The 17,558-nt window shown below is 38.0% G+C and overlaps 1 long non-coding RNA gene across 1 annotated transcript in view; it reads left to right on the forward strand.

Moving 5' to 3' along the window:
• The first annotated feature begins 15,095 nt into the window (after positions 1–15,095).
• The window catches only part of LOC116533180, a 61,553-nt gene continuing 59,090 nt past the window's right edge, over positions 15,096–17,558 (forward strand). The window contains exon 1 of the long non-coding RNA XR_004261135.1: positions 15,096–16,036. This is a non-coding gene — a long non-coding RNA (uncharacterized LOC116533180). The remainder of the gene's footprint in view (positions 16,037–17,558) is intronic.

Genomic DNA, 17,558 nt, shown 5'->3' on the forward strand with positions numbered 1-17,558 from the left:
TGTCCGCAGAGCAGACCTCACAGAAAGACAAAGAAATAAAGAAAAGTAAACAGAACTTAAGGTAATTGTAAGACACCAATGAGCTGATCAACATATGCATTTTGGGAGCCTGAGAAGGGGAGGAGAGAAATAAAAGGACAATGAAGATTATTTGAAGAAATAATGGCTGAATATTTCTCAAACATTATAAAATTAATGAATTTACAAATCTAAGAATTTTGATAAACTCCAAGTAGGATAAACTTCATAAGTCCATATAGAGATACATTATAATCAAACTTGTAAAAGACAAAGAATCTTGAAAGCAGCAAGAGACATGTGACTCCTTTACATACCAGATCCAGAAAATCTGTCCTTCAAGATTTGGGGAGAAATGAAGATATTCCATAATACACTAAAGCTGAGAGAGTTGACTACTACTAGACCTGCCCTACAAGAGATGCCAAAGGGAGTTTTAAGGTTGAAATTTAAAAGGCTATAGAGTAACTCAAAGCTTCATGAACATGTAGTGAGCTCCAATAAATGTAAATATAATATGTGAAGAAACAGAAAAAGAGCTACTATTACAGTAATTTTGGTTTGGAACTCTACTTTGTATTTACTATAGGACTTAAAAGACAAATACATTAATTATTATAAATGTTATTGGTCACATAATGTGTAAAGATATACTTTGTGACATCAGAAACATAAAAGAGAGCAAGGAGAGTAATGTTGTAGAAAAGTAGAACTACTACTTGGAATAATAGTTAATTTTGCATCAATTGAAATAAGAGTGTAATAATTTTAAGGTGTTATATATAATCCCCAGGGTAACTGCAAAGAAAATATCTATAGTCTATATACAAAAGAAAAGGAGAAGAGAAGCAAAACATGTCATTACACACACAAAAGTTCAAATGAACACAAAATAAGTCAGTAATGGAGGAACTGATGGCAAATAAGAAAAAGGCAGAAATTAAGTCTTCTCTTATCCAGAATTACCTTAAATATAAATGGGTTAAACTATCCAATCAAAAGGCAGAGATAGGCAAAATGGATAAAAACACAATGAAACAAATCATTATCCAGCTGTATGCTACCTACAAAAGACTCAGTTTAGACCTAAAGGAATAAATGGGATAAAATTAGAAGAATGAAAAAACAAACTTCATATAAATAGTAACCAAAGGAGAGCCTAGGGTGCTATACTATCAGATAAAATAGATTTTAAGTCAAAAACTGTTCTAAGAGACAAAGAAGAAAAACATATATAGATAAAAGGATAAGGTAATATGAAGACACCAATTGTAAATATATATGTACCAAATAGAAGAGCCTCAACATCTATCAAGCAAACATTGGTAGAACTGTAAGAAAAATAGTTCTACAATAGTTGGAGACTTCTATACTTCAATTTCAATAACTGTCCTCTTCCCCACTGCCAATCATGTAAATCTACCTATGTTTTTATCCTTGTCCATCCCTCATTCTTTGTGTTATCATGGAGAAGTGCTCTCTTATCACGTTTACAGATTTCCCAGTCTTCCTTCTGTTATTTTTAGTTATATTCCATAGTAATTCAAAAAAGACATGTTGTATCATTTCAGTCTGTCTTTTTAAATTGATTAAGATTTGTTTTGTAGCCTAAGATATGGTCTGCACTGGAGACTGTTCCATGTGCACTTGAGAAAAATGTGTATTCTTCTCTTGTTGGGTAGAGTGTTCTATATTTGTCTGTTAAATGTAATTTGTTTATAGTGTTGTTCAAGTTCTCTTTTCTGTTATGGATGTCTAGTAAAAAGTATAATAAAATAAACATTCAATTTAATTTCACATCCCCCGCGAGATCCCCATTCTTTCAAACTCAGTTCTTGAAAGAATAGGGATGAAAGATGTATGTAGGTTTGTATGATTGATAGCAGGGCAAAGATAACATTTCTTCATTAAGCTTACTGTTCTGAGAGGGAGGATATGATGTCATCTACTTTAGATGAGAAGGAAGTCAAAGTATTATGTGTTAGAGGAGAGAAGGAAAAGTCTTCAAGAGTTGCGACGTATGAAAGTAAGATTTGACTAGTGTTGATAATTGAAGTTTAGAACCTGTTGCCTTGATTTTAGTAAACCAGAACTCAATCTAATGGGCTTTATGTTTCCAAACACTACTTACAGGCTGTTCTCCTAGATGAACTGTGGGACCCTACTCAATTTGTGTTTTATTATTTACTTATTACATAAACTTAGTTGCTTATAAAACACTTTAGGCAGCTTAAAATTTAAAATGTCAAATTTATTTATTTTAATTGCCTATTTCTATGAAAACCTAAGGTCAAATTTTAAAAATAAGACAGATTTAAAACATCATAAAGAACATACAGATGTATGTTTCACATATCTGGAATCATTTAGTTAATTAATATATTTAGCTAGGGGCTTCCTGGCAAACAAAGCAAAAGGGATACACATTGAAATATAGATTTTATGTCACCATATAAAGGAAATCTCCTGGGGAAAAATTATTTTTCTGGTGTTAAATGTCTAGCACAAAAAATGTCATATAGATCTTCATCTGTGGGACACTAGGTAATCTGGTGGGCAATGCCTTCAACTCTGATCTTCTGAAAATACAGAACATTCTTCAAAAGGCCATTTCTAGTAATACCTTCCTATGAAGGCTGAGAATATACTGTTAAATCTCAACTCAAAGAAGGCATTGCTTTGAAAATTAAGATTTTATTGCCCTGGTAGTTGTGGTTTGATGATTTAGTTTAACCTGAAGATAAAACTTTTGGTTCTCAGAGTAGAGGAGAGATGGTTAATTTATGCCTTCATCCACTACGCTGAAATATCTCCTGTCTCAAGCCATTCTTTGGCAGGAGTTAATGTAAGAGTTAAATTTTCTTGTTGAAAATTTAAACAGGAGTCTATGTTAGTTAGTCTTCCATCTCCCTAAATGCATTTTTCAGTTGTGCTTAGTGTGCTATTCACTCACTGGATTTAAATTTTATTACTATTTTTATCAGTATTATTGTTAATAATCATATTTTTATGATCACAATTTTATTTCTGAACTCTTTAATTGCCTTTGTAGTGGACTGCCTAGCTTCCTACATCTCTCTTAGGGTTTTAACTGTGGTATTATTTATTTATTTACAAGACAGAGTTTCATTCTGTCACCCAGGGTGGAGTGCAGTGGAATGATCTCGTCTTACTGTAACCGCCACCTCCTGGGATCAAGCGATTCTCCTGCCTCAGCCTCCTAAGTACCTGGGACTACAGGCACCTGCCACCATGCCCAGCTTATTTTTGCATTTGTAGTAGGGACAGGGTTTCACCATGCTGACCAGGCTGGTCTCAAATGCCTGACCTCAGGTGATCAACAGGCGTTGGCTTCCCAAAGTGCTGGGATTACAGGCGTGAGCCACTGCAACCAGCCAACTCTGCTTATTTTGATATATTGATCTGTTTTCTCTGTTTCCCAAAGTTGTAGAGATAGGTATCTTTCTTGTCTTTGCCCAACTGTGTGTGTTTCTTGGTCAGGTGCACCAGTTTATGCATTTAATTACACAGGCCTTCCTCAGTGATGAAGAGAAAATACCAATATTTTGTCTTTTGAGTATGAAATCTTTCTTTCCAGCTTGGGTGTCACCACACTCTGTTTCCTGGTTCCTTCAGAAAGTTTAAAGTTATAAAGGATATGGATGCCTAAACCCTCCAAATATGGCATCCAAAGTGTCATCCCATGGGGTACCCTTTCTGCTACCTCTCTTTGGAGCATACCATGACATAATTCTACCATCCATAGAAGTTCTCTCCTGATAGATTTCTGGCTCTTGTCCCCTCCTTAAGTCCAATTTCACATGCCTTCCATCTTTAAGATATTTCTTTTTAATTTCTGATTCAATATGAGTATCTCTTTTTTTCAGGTAAACTTAATTTAAAACTAAGGAGGGTGTTGAACAATAAGAACACATGGATACGGAGAGCGGAGCATCACACACCAGGGTCCGTTCGAGGGGCTGGGAGAGGGATAGTGGGAGGGAGGGTGGGGAGGGATAACGTGGGGAGAAATGTCAGGTATAGGTGATGGGGGGGGTGGAAGCAGCAAACCACCTTGCCATGAATGTAACTATGCAACAATCTTTCATGATCTGCACATGTACCCCAGAATCTAAAGTACAATAAAAATAAATAAATAAATAAATTTCTGTAATCACTAGGTATTTGAGGCAGGGGAAAATGAGGTCATTGCCAGATATGTTACATCTGTCATCTTGTTTAAATTCTCGATGGTTTCTCTGGGGTTGAGAATATTAAAGAAAGAAACACTTAGTTAAATGGCTCCATGAAAAGGTACTTCTGATGAGAAGTCCCCAAATCTGATTTTAAACATGACCAGATTTTACTTACAGAATAATATAAAGGATTTACTCTATCGATTCATGAAGCTGAAAATGAACAAACCTAACATTTAAATTATGATTTTCTGTAGCTGAGATGTCTTTTTCATAGCTCATTGAGTATTTTGTAGAGTATAACTGCCTGCACAGAAAATACTCATTCACTGATTTTTATATGGATCTTTTTATTTAGAAAAATAGTTGTCAACTGCTTTTACATTCAAACATTCTGACAATTAAGTTTTATTTTTCAGATAATCTAAATTCTTTTTCTCTTCTACAGTACTTCTCATAACAATAATGCTTACAGTAATTTTACAGAGATTTTACATTTGTAAACTGTAAAATGCTGTTAAGAGATGACACGCCATTTTAGTTTCACAGCCTGCAGTCTTAAAATTTGATAAAGTTGTTGTTTGATCAATTTCTGAGCTTACAAAAAAAATGGACAAATACTTCCCTTTCACAGATAATATGGAAATGCTTATTAGGGCATCAGTAGTTTTCAAGCGTTTCCAATAGCATCTGGGTCACCACCTCCACAGTATGAAACAAGAGGCAATAGTGGTACTGTTTGTGTCCACTATTCCAGGGGTAACTGACTTAGTTGCATTATTTTTTTTTTCTTGACTCTTTCTCTCCTAAGTCCATTTTAAATACCCAAACATTCACATGCACATTAAGAAAAATGATGCTAATCACTTTGATGCTTTTCCATTTCTTTTATTTCTTGGTACAAAGGATCACAACCTAAATGTGGATTATTCATAAGACAGATATCATGTTAAACAGGAATGTATGCTTTCAATGTGAATAATGGTCTCTAAAGAAGAAAAAAAGTGCCTGCTTTCAAACACAGGTGACCTAGTCAGCACTTTCTAAATGACTAGGGGAACTCAGTTTTTTCTTCTGGAAAATGGAATTGATAATATTAAATATTTGGTGAAGGGCTATTTGGATGTGGAACCGCATAAATTATATTAATGATATTGGTATCTGATAATTGCATTTCCAATAGGAATTACAATTAAGACTCTTGCAATATGACATACTTTTGATCATTTTAATTTCCTTTGTGATTGCAGAGAATGATAATTCTTTGGGGGACTTGACTCCAATTTTCACATTACAAAAGAAAAGTTTGGATAATGAAATAATGCAGAGATGAAGGAAGTCTTGATCTCCAATCTCTTATTTCCCCCATTCCCATTTCTGCAGTGGGGATGCCACCTGTGTTCTGCTCATTATAAAACTTTTAGCAAGAGGCTAATGAAATGCAAAGCTTTCTATAAGACCAGCACCATCCTTCCTATCAAATCATCTGAAATATTTATTTGCCCTCTTGAATAATTGATAGGGGCATCAGCTCTCCCGGTCAATTGATTTATTAAGGGACTGTTTGGAATTAAACAGCTTAAAGATATTAGATTTAGCAGTGATCTTGCTTGTTAGCATATTCATTTACCTACGGGAGCTCCCATTAGATATTGTTAATACATGACGTCTCTAGTCACGGCCTGTATCTCCTCAAATTGCATTAATGCCAGGCTGTTTAGCCACAGAATAACAGGTTTGATTGAGTGCTTGGATTTGGTGTAATTAGATTTTCCTAGAAAAGGGGGGACTACTTTAATGCCATATGCATTAAACTAGATATGTCATCAGCATTACTGTAATTGGTGAACAGGAACGCTGGAGACCTGGCTGTATGTGAATGTTTGTGTTTATGGCTCACCCCTCCGTTCTCATAGATGGCACATAATAGCTCTGCTTACTTACATATGCATGACCCTGAGGGGAGAAAATACTGACCTCTTTAATAAGCATCTCTTTTGAAAAAGGTGGAAAATTCTATCCTGAGTAATGGGATCAATTTTTTGTCTGTTAAAACTGCCAATTATTTCTCTTACTGAAAAGGTCATGTGTCTGGTTAATCAATGATGAAAATAGTATGGGAATATATGTAGGTATATTCATGTTTTGATTTGCATTTCACTCTTAGACAATCTGCTTCAGTTTTCAATTGTTGTCCTGATTGGGGGCCACAAATACAGCAGCAGAATTCTGTCTCACCAGTGTTTTCTCTAGAGAATTACACCTTCTTATTAACAGAGATGCATAGAGAAAAGGAAAGGGCTTCTGGTCACTTTTCCCTTTTGGAGCTAATTCGTTGAGTGCAAACAAACACTAACTTTGCACATTAAGGAACAACGTGTCCCCCATAACAATCTGTGTAGTGGGAGAATTGGGAAGTAGGAGTGAAGATAGTGTTAGAACAATTGAAAGGTAAACCAATTTTTCTTTTCTGTTCCTATTTTCATTTACTGTCTCTCTTCCCCAGGCTGTAGGATGCCTTTGAATTACATCTCAAGCATCCACAACTTACACTGGGAGTCTCATTTGGAACCTCCCTTTCTCTTTCTGTGAATCGCTTTTTCCACATTAAAGTTATAAAAATATATTTGGTCGGGCATGGTGGCTCATGCTTATAATCCCAGCACTCTGGGAGATCAAGGCGGGAGGCTCACTTGAGGTCAGGAATTTGAGACCAGCCTGGCCAACATGGTGAAACCCCATCTCTACTAACAATACAAAAATTAGCTGCGTGTGGTGGTGGGAACCTGTAATCCCAGCTACTCGGGAGGCTGAGGCAGGAGAATTGCTTGTACCTGGGAGGTGGAGGTTGCAGTGAGCAGAGATGACACCACTAAACTTCAGCCTGGAGAGAGAGAGAGAGAGAGAGATATGCCTTCTTCCCCAGTTTCTTAAGACTTTGATTGAACACAAAAAAAATGGCAAGATTATTTCATTTTATGTTATATATATGTAATCATCAAACGTATAAATAACCTTGTTATCTACAAGGCAGGGACACATAGATTGTCCCATTTATTGTGATCACTTCTACATTTGGTTAAATACTCTGAGGCTCCAGGAGATCAAGCTAATTCTCTGAGTTCACAACGCTAATAAAAGCAGAATCAGAATTTGAATCACTTTAATGTCCATGTCCTTCCTACTATAATGTGCCGCCTACTTAATGACATTGACAGTGATTGGGTATTTTTTTTAAGCTGACTTCTTAATGCAGAGGAGGAACCTGGATTGGTTCAATTTTGGTAATCAGATAGGCTAATTTAAATGGCCATCACCTTGGCAGGTGTGTAAGATTGATTTTTAGGGTAAGGAGGAGTTTAGGGAAGGGATAATCACAGTTCTCCTGACTGATGTCTGATATTTGAGGGAAATGGTGGAAGGGGAATTAGAAAGCTTAATAAGTGGCTTGGTGTCCTTTAAATTCTGCATAGGTGACTTTGACTCTCTTAACACCAGAAGTATTTCCTGGGGTTGAAGAGCAGTGGCAGCTCCAGTTCTTATGTAGAAGGGGATTAGGGTAGCAATCATTTCAAGGAACCTTGTTTAAAACTATGTCTATGTAGCCAACTCCATGCTTTTGCTAGGGTTGGGGACACATGCAGATTATATGGCAGAGCTGAAAGAGCTGCCCCAACTCCTACTTTTGATTATACCCACCTGATGAGAGAGAAGGAAGGCTGGCAAAAAACCAAGAGTTGCCTGAAATTCAATTCCACTGACAAGTTGCAGGACTGACATGATCCTGCTTGGCTGTAAACAGAATTAATGTAAAGATATTTATGAAAGAAGTCTCCTCTAAATTTAAGATGAGTTTCGAAATCTCCAAATGAACATCTCAAAGCAAAATAAATCCTCGGTGTTTAGAAAAGCTTACAATGAGTTACATCAGTGATTACCCGTGAGTAAAGGTGAAATTAAATGGGAGTAAAGAGATGTTTGAAACTATTTTAGTCCATTAAATTACCACCTTAAGCTAGTTTCAATATTATTTATCATTTCTCAAACAGATTGATAATGGAACACATTTTCCCTAATAATAGCTGTGTTTTGGGTTTGTCTATGAATATAAAGACTAATGAAAATGTCACTTCCTTGAAAGGGAGTTTTTTTGGAAATTACAATTTAGAGTTGACATAATTTACTTCTCTTACTGAAAAAAAACATACATACATATATACTTATTTGTATATATCTAATATTATGTAATATAATATATAAAATAACAGATATAATAAGTATAATATCTGTTATTTTATATATTATAATATATAACAGCCTGGTGATATTTATTCTGTTATTTTAAATATTATATAAAATATAATAAATACTACCATTGCATGTAAGGGAAAATGATGACACTCAGTAATGAGTCTATAAACTGGTTACCAGACTTGGATAAAAAAGAGAGCCATGAATTAGCTTGGCCCAGTAGCACCAGCTATTATCCCTATCCTGAGGCAGGATGATCAATTGAGCACAAGATTTCGAGGCTGTACGCTCTATGATGGTGTCTGTTGAATAGCCATGGCGCTCCAGGTTAGGCAGCATTGTGAGGCCACATTTCTAAAAAACAATAAATAAATAAAAATTAAAACAGCAACCATGAATTATTCTGTGTTGTTTGGAATTATTCATGGCCTCGTAAGAGGGACAATTTTCAAAATTGCGTTTATTAGAGACAATCTTGCAATGTTTATCTTAAGCAAATGTGAAAATACTTTTTTAAATTCCCTAGTAAGTATATAGTGATATATGATGCACGCACAGTGGGTTTCATGGGCATGCAACCAGAGCAAGTTTCTTTTCAGTATAGTCCTTGGCCACCTGCAAGTCTAGGTGTAGGCTTAGGGAGGGTCAGAAAAGGTGGGTGTGCTGTGCTGTCTTGGGGCAGGGCAAGATGGACACTAGCCCTGCCCTGTTCCTGCAGTGTTAGGGTGCATTCAGAATGCAAATTGGCAGGTGCTAATTCAAATACCTAGCACATCCTGAAAGGGAGGTTGCAGTCTGCTGTGAGTCAGGGTTGGCTGTCTTCCCTGTGTTAAGAGTTCACCCCTTGGGTAGGGGATGTCTAGGTCCTTGGCAGAGTCCCACATTTTAATTTTTCACTGGGCCCTGCAAATTAAGTAGCCAGTCCTGCACATACACACTCACACAAAGTCTCACTATGATGACCACCATCAAACATTAAACAGAATCACTGCTTCAAGACACTTTAATAATTTTGAATGCTCTTACCACCACTCCCATAACCAATGCAAACACAATTTAGACCAAGAAATAATAAACCTTATAATGGGTTAGTAATTCGCGTACATTTACAGAATTTCCTTAACACATTTGTTGGTGAAGAGGGAAACAATTAAATGCTAGTCAAAATCCGTAGAAATAATGGGTTGGCAAATAAGTTAAACACCTTTCTAGGGCTCAGTTCTTGACCAAAGTGGAGATTCTTAATGGCCAACAGGGTTTTTGATACTTCTGTGAATATTATTTATTACTGTCATTTCTACTATTACTATTACACTATGCATTTGAAAAAAATCAGGGTCCTTAGATTAATTTCCGTCTCTACTGCCCACATGACCCCTGAGTATGGTTGTGTATCCATAACTGCACTTATACTCTTCCTTTCCTCTTTTTTCTTCATCTTGGGCTTTTCCCCACATCTTTATTTCCTCTTCCCTTTGCCATGTCTAGTTTCTAGCACTCAGTGCCACCTATGAACACTGTTCATCATTGCTGCAGGGACTGCACTTGGTGGAGATGGCCCGTGCCCCTGTTCTTCATTGCTTTCAAGAAATACCTAAGTCAGGCCTGGTGTCTCATGCCTGTAATCCCGGCACTTTGGGAGGTCGAGGTGGGAGGATCACTTGAGGTCAGGAGTTCAAGACCAGCCTGACCAACTTGGAGAAATCCTGTCTCTACGAAAAATACAAAATTAGCCGGATGTGTTGATGCATGCCTATAATACTAGCTACTTGGGAGGCTGAGGCAGAAGAAACGCTTGAACCCGGGAGGCAGAGGTTGCAGTGAGCCAACATCACACTATTGCACTCCAGCCTGGGCAACAAGAGCAAAATTCCGTCTCAGAAAAAAAAAACAATACCTAAAGCTAGGTAATTTAAAAAGGAAAGATATTTAATTGGCCTATAGTTCTCCAGGCTATACAGGAAGCATGGTGCTGGCATCCACTAGGTCTCTGGTGAAGCCTCAGGAAACTTACAACCATAGCAGAAGGGAAATGAGGATCAGGCATCTCACATGGCCAGACAAGGAGCATGAGTGGAGAGGGCAGATGTCACATACTTTTTTTTCCTCTTTTTAATTTATTTATTATACTTTAAGTTCTGGGGTACATGTGCAGAACTTGCAGGTTTGTTACATAGGTAAACATGTGCCATGGTGGTTTGCTGTATCCATCCCCCCATCATCTACATTAGGTATTTCTCCTAATGCTATCCCTTCCCAATCCCCCCCACCTCCTCCTATCCCTTCCCTATCCCCCTACCCCACAATAGACCCTGTTGTATGATGTTACCCTCCCTGTGTCCATGTGTTCTCATTGTTCAACACCCACTTATGAGTGAGAACATGTGGTCTTTGGTTTTCTGTTCTTGTGTCAGTTTGCTGAGAATGATAGTTTCCAGCTTTATCCATGTCCCTGCAAAGGACATGAACTCATATTTTTTATGGGTGCATAGTATTCCGTGGTGTATATGTGCCGCATTCTCTTTATCCAGTCTGTCACTAATGGGCATTTGGGTTGGTTCCAAGTATTTGTTATTGTAAACGGTTCAGCAATAAACATATATGTGCCTGTGTCTTTATAATGGAATGATTTATAATTCTTTAGGTACATACCCAGTAATGGGATTGCTGGGTCGAATGGTATTTCTATTTCTAGATCCTTGAGGAATTGCCACACTGTCTTCCACAATGTTTGAACTAATTTACAGTCCGACCAACAGTGTAAAAGCATTCCTATTTCTCCACATCCTCTCCAGCATCTATTGTCTCCTGATTTTTTAATGATCACCATTCTAACTGGCGTGAGATGGTATCTGAGGTCTTCATCACTGGTCATTAGAGAAATGCAAGTCACGCACTTTTAAACAGCCAGATCTCCTGGGAACTCAAGAGGCTGGCTTGCTAAGCCATTCATGAAAGATCTATCCCCATAATCCAAACACTTCCTGCCAGGCCTCACCTCCAACACTGGGGATTATATTTCAACAGGAGATTTGGCAGGGGCACAGATTGTGACAGTTTCTTCAACAATAAATTGAGTTGTTTTTCACAAGCTGCTGTTTTTAGAGATGGGTGGGAAATAGTTCATATAATATTTGGCAATTTCCTTTGAGAACTATCATCTATATATGTGTAGACTTTATAAATAAAAAGTAGACTTTTTAAGTCTTTGAGGGTTTATCTGTTTTCCTTTTGATTAAAATGTCTTTCTCAGACTCCTCTTCATTAACTTTGAATCATGCTGTTCTGAATCAGGATTGAGGTGGGTGGGCTAAGGCTAGATGCAGTTTCGTCCCATGGCCTGGCAGAATGCAGTGGCCACGCAGGAGTCTGCTAGCCCACACAGTCCACACTCCTGATTCACGGTCAGCCTAAGAGTTGCTGCCAGCCCTATGTGGAGTTCATTATTTTTTTTCCTTCTCTGATGTGTGACCCTGCACTCAGAAGACCTCATTCTCCTTGTTTCTGACCATTTCTCCAAGTTGTCAGGGTCTTCTTGAATTATTCTCCTATATTCTAGAGCCCCAGTCAGCCTTCTCTACAGGGTTCGAAGCACAGGCACAGTGACTGTGCTCCATGTAAACACATTTTACTGGTGAGAGGTACAACATATTTTAAATGATTATAGCATTATTAAAAGATCAAAACCATGAATTCCTATAATTATATTTACATATGAAATCTGTCTATGTCCATACACAGGAAGATCGAAGGGTACATATGTATGTATACTTGTGCATGTGAGATTTAGTCTTCTGACTCAAGAAAGCAATGTGTTGAAGTGACATGTTTCGCTAAACAGCACACATCAAGACATTATGCTTCTGTTTATCCCACCTATTGAAGGGATTTAGATTATATTCTGCACATTACTGAATCAGACAAATAAGGAGTAGATGTTGAAGTGAACAACCTACTGCTTACATTCATTGCTTGATGTTTTATTTAGAAAGGCAGTTCTCATTGCAAGTCCAAAAAAAAGTGAGAGAAATGAATATCCAAAAATATTCATTTCCTTTTTCAGGAAAACAGCATCTCCCCTTCAAGAAGCATGAATTGTTCTTTCTTCTTAACTGTTCAGCCAACTCCCTCTGGATCTCAACTTTGGCTATATTGCTTGGTTTTTCTTTTCTTTCTTTTTTTTTTTTTTTTTTTCCTGTGTGTGCCTGTGTATAGGGAGGAGAAGCCATGTGTCTGAGGTGGTGACAACAGTCACAGAGCCAGAGCCTTAATCACTGTTTACTGATTTAGTCAATTTTACTAGCAAGCAGTGCTTTTCTAGAGAGCTGTTTTCCTGGCGGGGTGCAATGACTGCTTTCAGGGGCAAAAATATATGTCTCAGAGCCGTCTGGCTCACTCTCCCTGGCACTCACTCCTTGCCACCCCTGGCAGGGCCGCTTCACCCAGGCAATGGGCCGGTGTGTCAGCCTCTGCCTCTGACGGTGCTCATCTGGTGGTGGTGTTAATGAGAGCTGGATGAAAGCAGGAGGCAGGGCAGAGGACCCACCGGAGCGTCCAAACAATACCTATGGCAGGCAGAGCCAGCACGTTTCACACTGCGCCTCCGCTCCTGTGGTGAAAAGAATTGAAAATGACAGATCGAGGATTTTGCCTTCCCCTCTGATAGGCTTTTTTGTTTGGTTTGTTTACACTGCTTTGGAGTTAGGTGGCTGCTATTGTTGTTGCTGTCTTTCCTCTCTGCTTTTTCTTACAATTGTATACTTGTTACACTTAAAATGATGGCTTAGAGATGATCAAGAAAAAGGGCCAGTTAGGAATTGCTCACGTTTCTTGAATAGTTTATTTGTCACTTTTAATAACCCTCATCTCTATTCCTCTATTTGCCATGGTCAACACCTGAACTCTTCCAGCGACTGTCAAATTCAGAGAATCGTGGAGGGTGGGCTGACCTGTGAAATTAGGTTTGGAGGACAAAAGAGAATTGGGTGATTCCAGTGTTGGAAAAACTCTGTTGGTATTAGTATAAGTGTGTGAACATCAAATATGTCACATAACTGTTTTAGGTAACTACTCCGAGGACCAATCAAATGGCTGTAATGCATCCTTATTGGCATATCGCATCTTAGAGTCCATTCAGGGCAAAAGGATCATTCATCAAGCATAAGGGTTTTCATTGCTCTTGAGCCTGAGAAAATTCAAGGACATGATTGTAAGCTCGGGGCGGGAGCCAGGGCTTGGTCTAAAGGGAAACTTGCCAGCAACATGAGGTGATGACATCATGATAATCCCCAAAATAACAAAGTCCTTTCCCTCTCATGCTCCTTACTCTTCTGCTGTCCAGCCCAGATGTTTTAGTGGGTGGTTTCCAGTTGTGTGCTTTCTGTACTTTTTTTTTTTTAGTTGAAGGAGTTATATGTGCATCCCAAATAAATTGTTCAACATTAGATTGAAAAGACATCACCATAACCATTGCAGTCGGCCATAGTGACTGCCATGAGACGCCAAATGCTTTGAAACTCCCTACACTGGCATCCTCATTCTCCTACAGTCCAGGCTACCCTCCTCCCCACCATCCACTGAAACTCTCAGTGGCACCCCATGTGCCATCATTGTCCTCTTCCCGTCACCTGCAGGACCTACCAGAGATTCAGTGCAGTTGAGCCATTTCTCCTTTCCAGCACACTCCTTTTCAATTTAATAATTATTTCTGTAATCTCCCAGTCTCCCATAAACTCACAGGACTCAGTGAGATTGGAGAATGATGTGAGTGTCCATGGAGCATCTTAAAAACATTCGTGACAAACTGTGCTTCCTGTCTTAAAACACCCTCCACGTTCTTCAAGCGTCAGTTTAAGAAAGCATGCTGCTTTTAATTCATTATAATTTATCAAGGCCTATGCTAGGGAAAGGTGCCTTTCCAACTTCAGTAAAAGGCCCTCCGATTTCTATATGATCATTATTAGTAATATTAATAATAATGCAAATAAAGTGTTCCTAATACCTTTATAAGTAGCCATCAAATGATGTCATTTCTAAGGACTAAGATTTGGAAAATCAGATAAAAGTCTGGTAAAGTGAGGTCTCCAGTTTTGCTTTTAACCCCACTTGTCACCATCCTTACCTGCGTGAAGAGAAATTGATTTCACGTGTGTTGATGTTATGTGTAGTTAAAAATCCCCCAGTGTCCACAGTCAGAACCTTTGGTGGAACAGAGACAACACAGAACCACATTTTCCGCTCTCTGTAATTGTGTAGGTAAGGGACACCACAGAAAGGACTCTGCCCTGCCAGGGACATTGTTACAGAGATTACTGTCTTTGCTGGAAAATTCTAAGTAAAGTGGATCTAAAACAAACTATAAACACATCTCAAAAGTAGACACCTCCTCTAAATGAAGCATAACAGCAATGGGTGACACTGGCCTGGATTTTTGCAGAAGGACTGAATTGTCACAAGAATGCTCTAGTCTTCACAAATCTCAACAACAGTATCTCAAGTTCAGAGTTGTTATTTTCTCTTTTTGAGCTCAAAGTATATAATAATATTTGAAATGAGGGAGAGAGAGAGAGAGAGAGAGAGAGAGATGAAAAAATGAAGTGAGAAAAAGAAAGAAGGAGAGATCACCTTTAAGCCTTTTCTTTTCTCTTTCTTTCAAACGACACAATAGAATTTTTTTTCCTAAAGTTGTATTAGGGATTCACTTAAGCAGAAATGAACTGTAATATGCAAATAGTTCTAATTGGACTGCTAATAGAGCGTGTCTCTGTTGTTTTTTTGTACGGAGTTTTATGCCTATGTAATCAGTGCAGACAGCCGTTAAGTAAATGAAGAGGCAACTAACAATGTCAGAAAAGAGACCGGGCGGTTCCGGCTGACACTACCCTAATCTTCCAGGACCCATTAAATGGCAGTTTCAACGCATTACCTACCATAACATCCTTGAATATCACTGATTTTATTTGCAGTATCAAACATTCCATTTCATGCCCCATTAACAGTGGGAGCCTGAGCTTTTTGACGCAGCTAAACATTTTACTAACTACCTGGACTAAGTAACCAATTAACTTTTGGAGACAATACGGCCAATTAAGCGCGAAAAGGTAAGGCTGTCATCCCCCACGAAAATTGAATTTCCTTTTCCTGATGGCACTTATTGTCACCGTTCAATTGTTAATGGAGATTCGATCCCTATTAAAGTATGAAGGCAAAGCAGAATGGAAAAGTTCAGAGGACTTGGTTCCCGAAGAGTAGGTCACAAAGTGTCCCAACTGGCCACTAATTCAGTTAACTTTTCTTCATGCCAGATTACTTATTGGATGTGACTGGAACAGGCCTCTAATATGACAGTCTGTGATAGTACATTGCACAATCTGGTAGCTTGCGAGGAACCCACAGGCCCAGGGCGGTAGTTTGGGACCTTGTATCGGAGGTTGAGGAGGAAAAAAAGTTATTCGTTTTTATTTTTGTTTTTGTTTTTTTGACAGCAGAAATATCAGCATCTGACAAGATAGTGCCCTGGTTATCGCTGGCTTGGACTCCTCAGAGAGAAAAACAAATCCATGTATGGAGAGGTAGGCTCCAAATTAACCTTCTGTAGTTTGGGAAGTCATTTTCTAAATGGCAGACAAGGTCTTGGGTGGTGATTCTCTTCCATGGATTTGACTCCAGTTGACTGGAATGCAGCACAAGTAATGAACTTGGATATCACATTTTTGAAAGCTTGAGGCAAAATTTATCCCTTTGGTAGAAGTCTTTCATCTTTGAAGGTACAGAAGAAAATTTGTCCTGGAAGGCATCTTCCACAGGCCTTGTATAAGTGAGAAACATGAAGCTTATATAGAGTCAGAAACTAAACACTGAACTCAGATTTATCTATCTGTTAAACAGAAACAAAAACAAAAACCCACATCAAACAGCTTTGTGAAAATGCAACTGTTCTAAATGGAAAGAGACATCAAGAATTTTGAAAAATAGGTAAAGAATAGACTTCCAATGAATCTGACTTTAATACAAAAATTATATTAAAAACTTGAAACTGGCTTTAATACAAAAATTATAATACTTACATATTTAATGTTGTCAAATTATTTCTAGAGCAGACTTTGGAAAGGAGAAAGAAAAGGAGAGCGTTGGAAAGGATAAATGTTAAAAGTTGTTTAACATTTATTTAAAAGCTGCTCACATACACTTAAAATCTGAATTGGGCCTGAAAACTCATAAGTAAAGCAGTGATCTAAGTTGTGCTTGAAATTATTAATTTCCTGTATTGTTTAATGCTAGAGATATTTGATACCCATAGAACAGCTGTTGAATTGCCATGGGAAAAAAATTCATGTATTACATTGCTATGTTAGTATCCTTGGTTTATAACTTTTTTATGTTATTTCTGCCAGATTCTGTGGTGATGGAAAGCAGGAACAAAAAGAATTAATATTATATACTTTCAGGTTTAGGTATTCTTTGAAGAATTTGATAAGGATTGGCACTTCCAAAGATATGAATAAGAAATAGTCCTATCTGAATATGGACCAATTAATAACACTGATTGAAATTTCCTTTTGAAAATTTCCTTGGATTTTAGTATCTTTTCTCAAGAGACACAATTTTCTTTATAGAAGTGATTGCTGTGGGCTATTTATTTTAGCCATTTTCCCATGGCAGTGGATGATTTTAAAATGATTACAATAGTTTGAACTTCCTGTTATTTAAGATAGAGGAGTAAAGCCAGATCTCAGATGCTTCCCACTCCCACCCCCTGCCATCGCTACAAGAGAGTAATGAAAACAAACAAGCAATGGCCAAACGACATCAGCAGTACTCAGACTGTGGAAAGGGTGGTGGCCAGAAGCTTCCAATCATCCACATCATTAAGTAAAGATGGCAGGAGATACTGTAGGAAGCTCTGAGCTGGGAGGCACTGCAGAGTCTCAGGATCAGCTAAGGGGGACAGAGAGATATGTAGTGTAGAGAGACCCACATGTGGGTCCCCCCAGCCTTTTGCACCACCAAGGGAGAAGCCAAAAGTCTTTTGCCACTTAAGTTAATGAGAAGTGAAAATGAAGAGGAAAGTAAACAATCCATGCTATCGCTGGT

The sequence above is a fragment of the Sapajus apella genome, unplaced genomic scaffold (genome assembly GCF_009761245.1).
Source record: "Sapajus apella isolate SASKATOON/1434 unplaced genomic scaffold, GSC_monkey_1.0 scaffold80, whole genome shotgun sequence".
Lineage (NCBI taxonomy): Eukaryota > Metazoa > Chordata > Mammalia > Primates > Cebidae > Sapajus > Sapajus apella.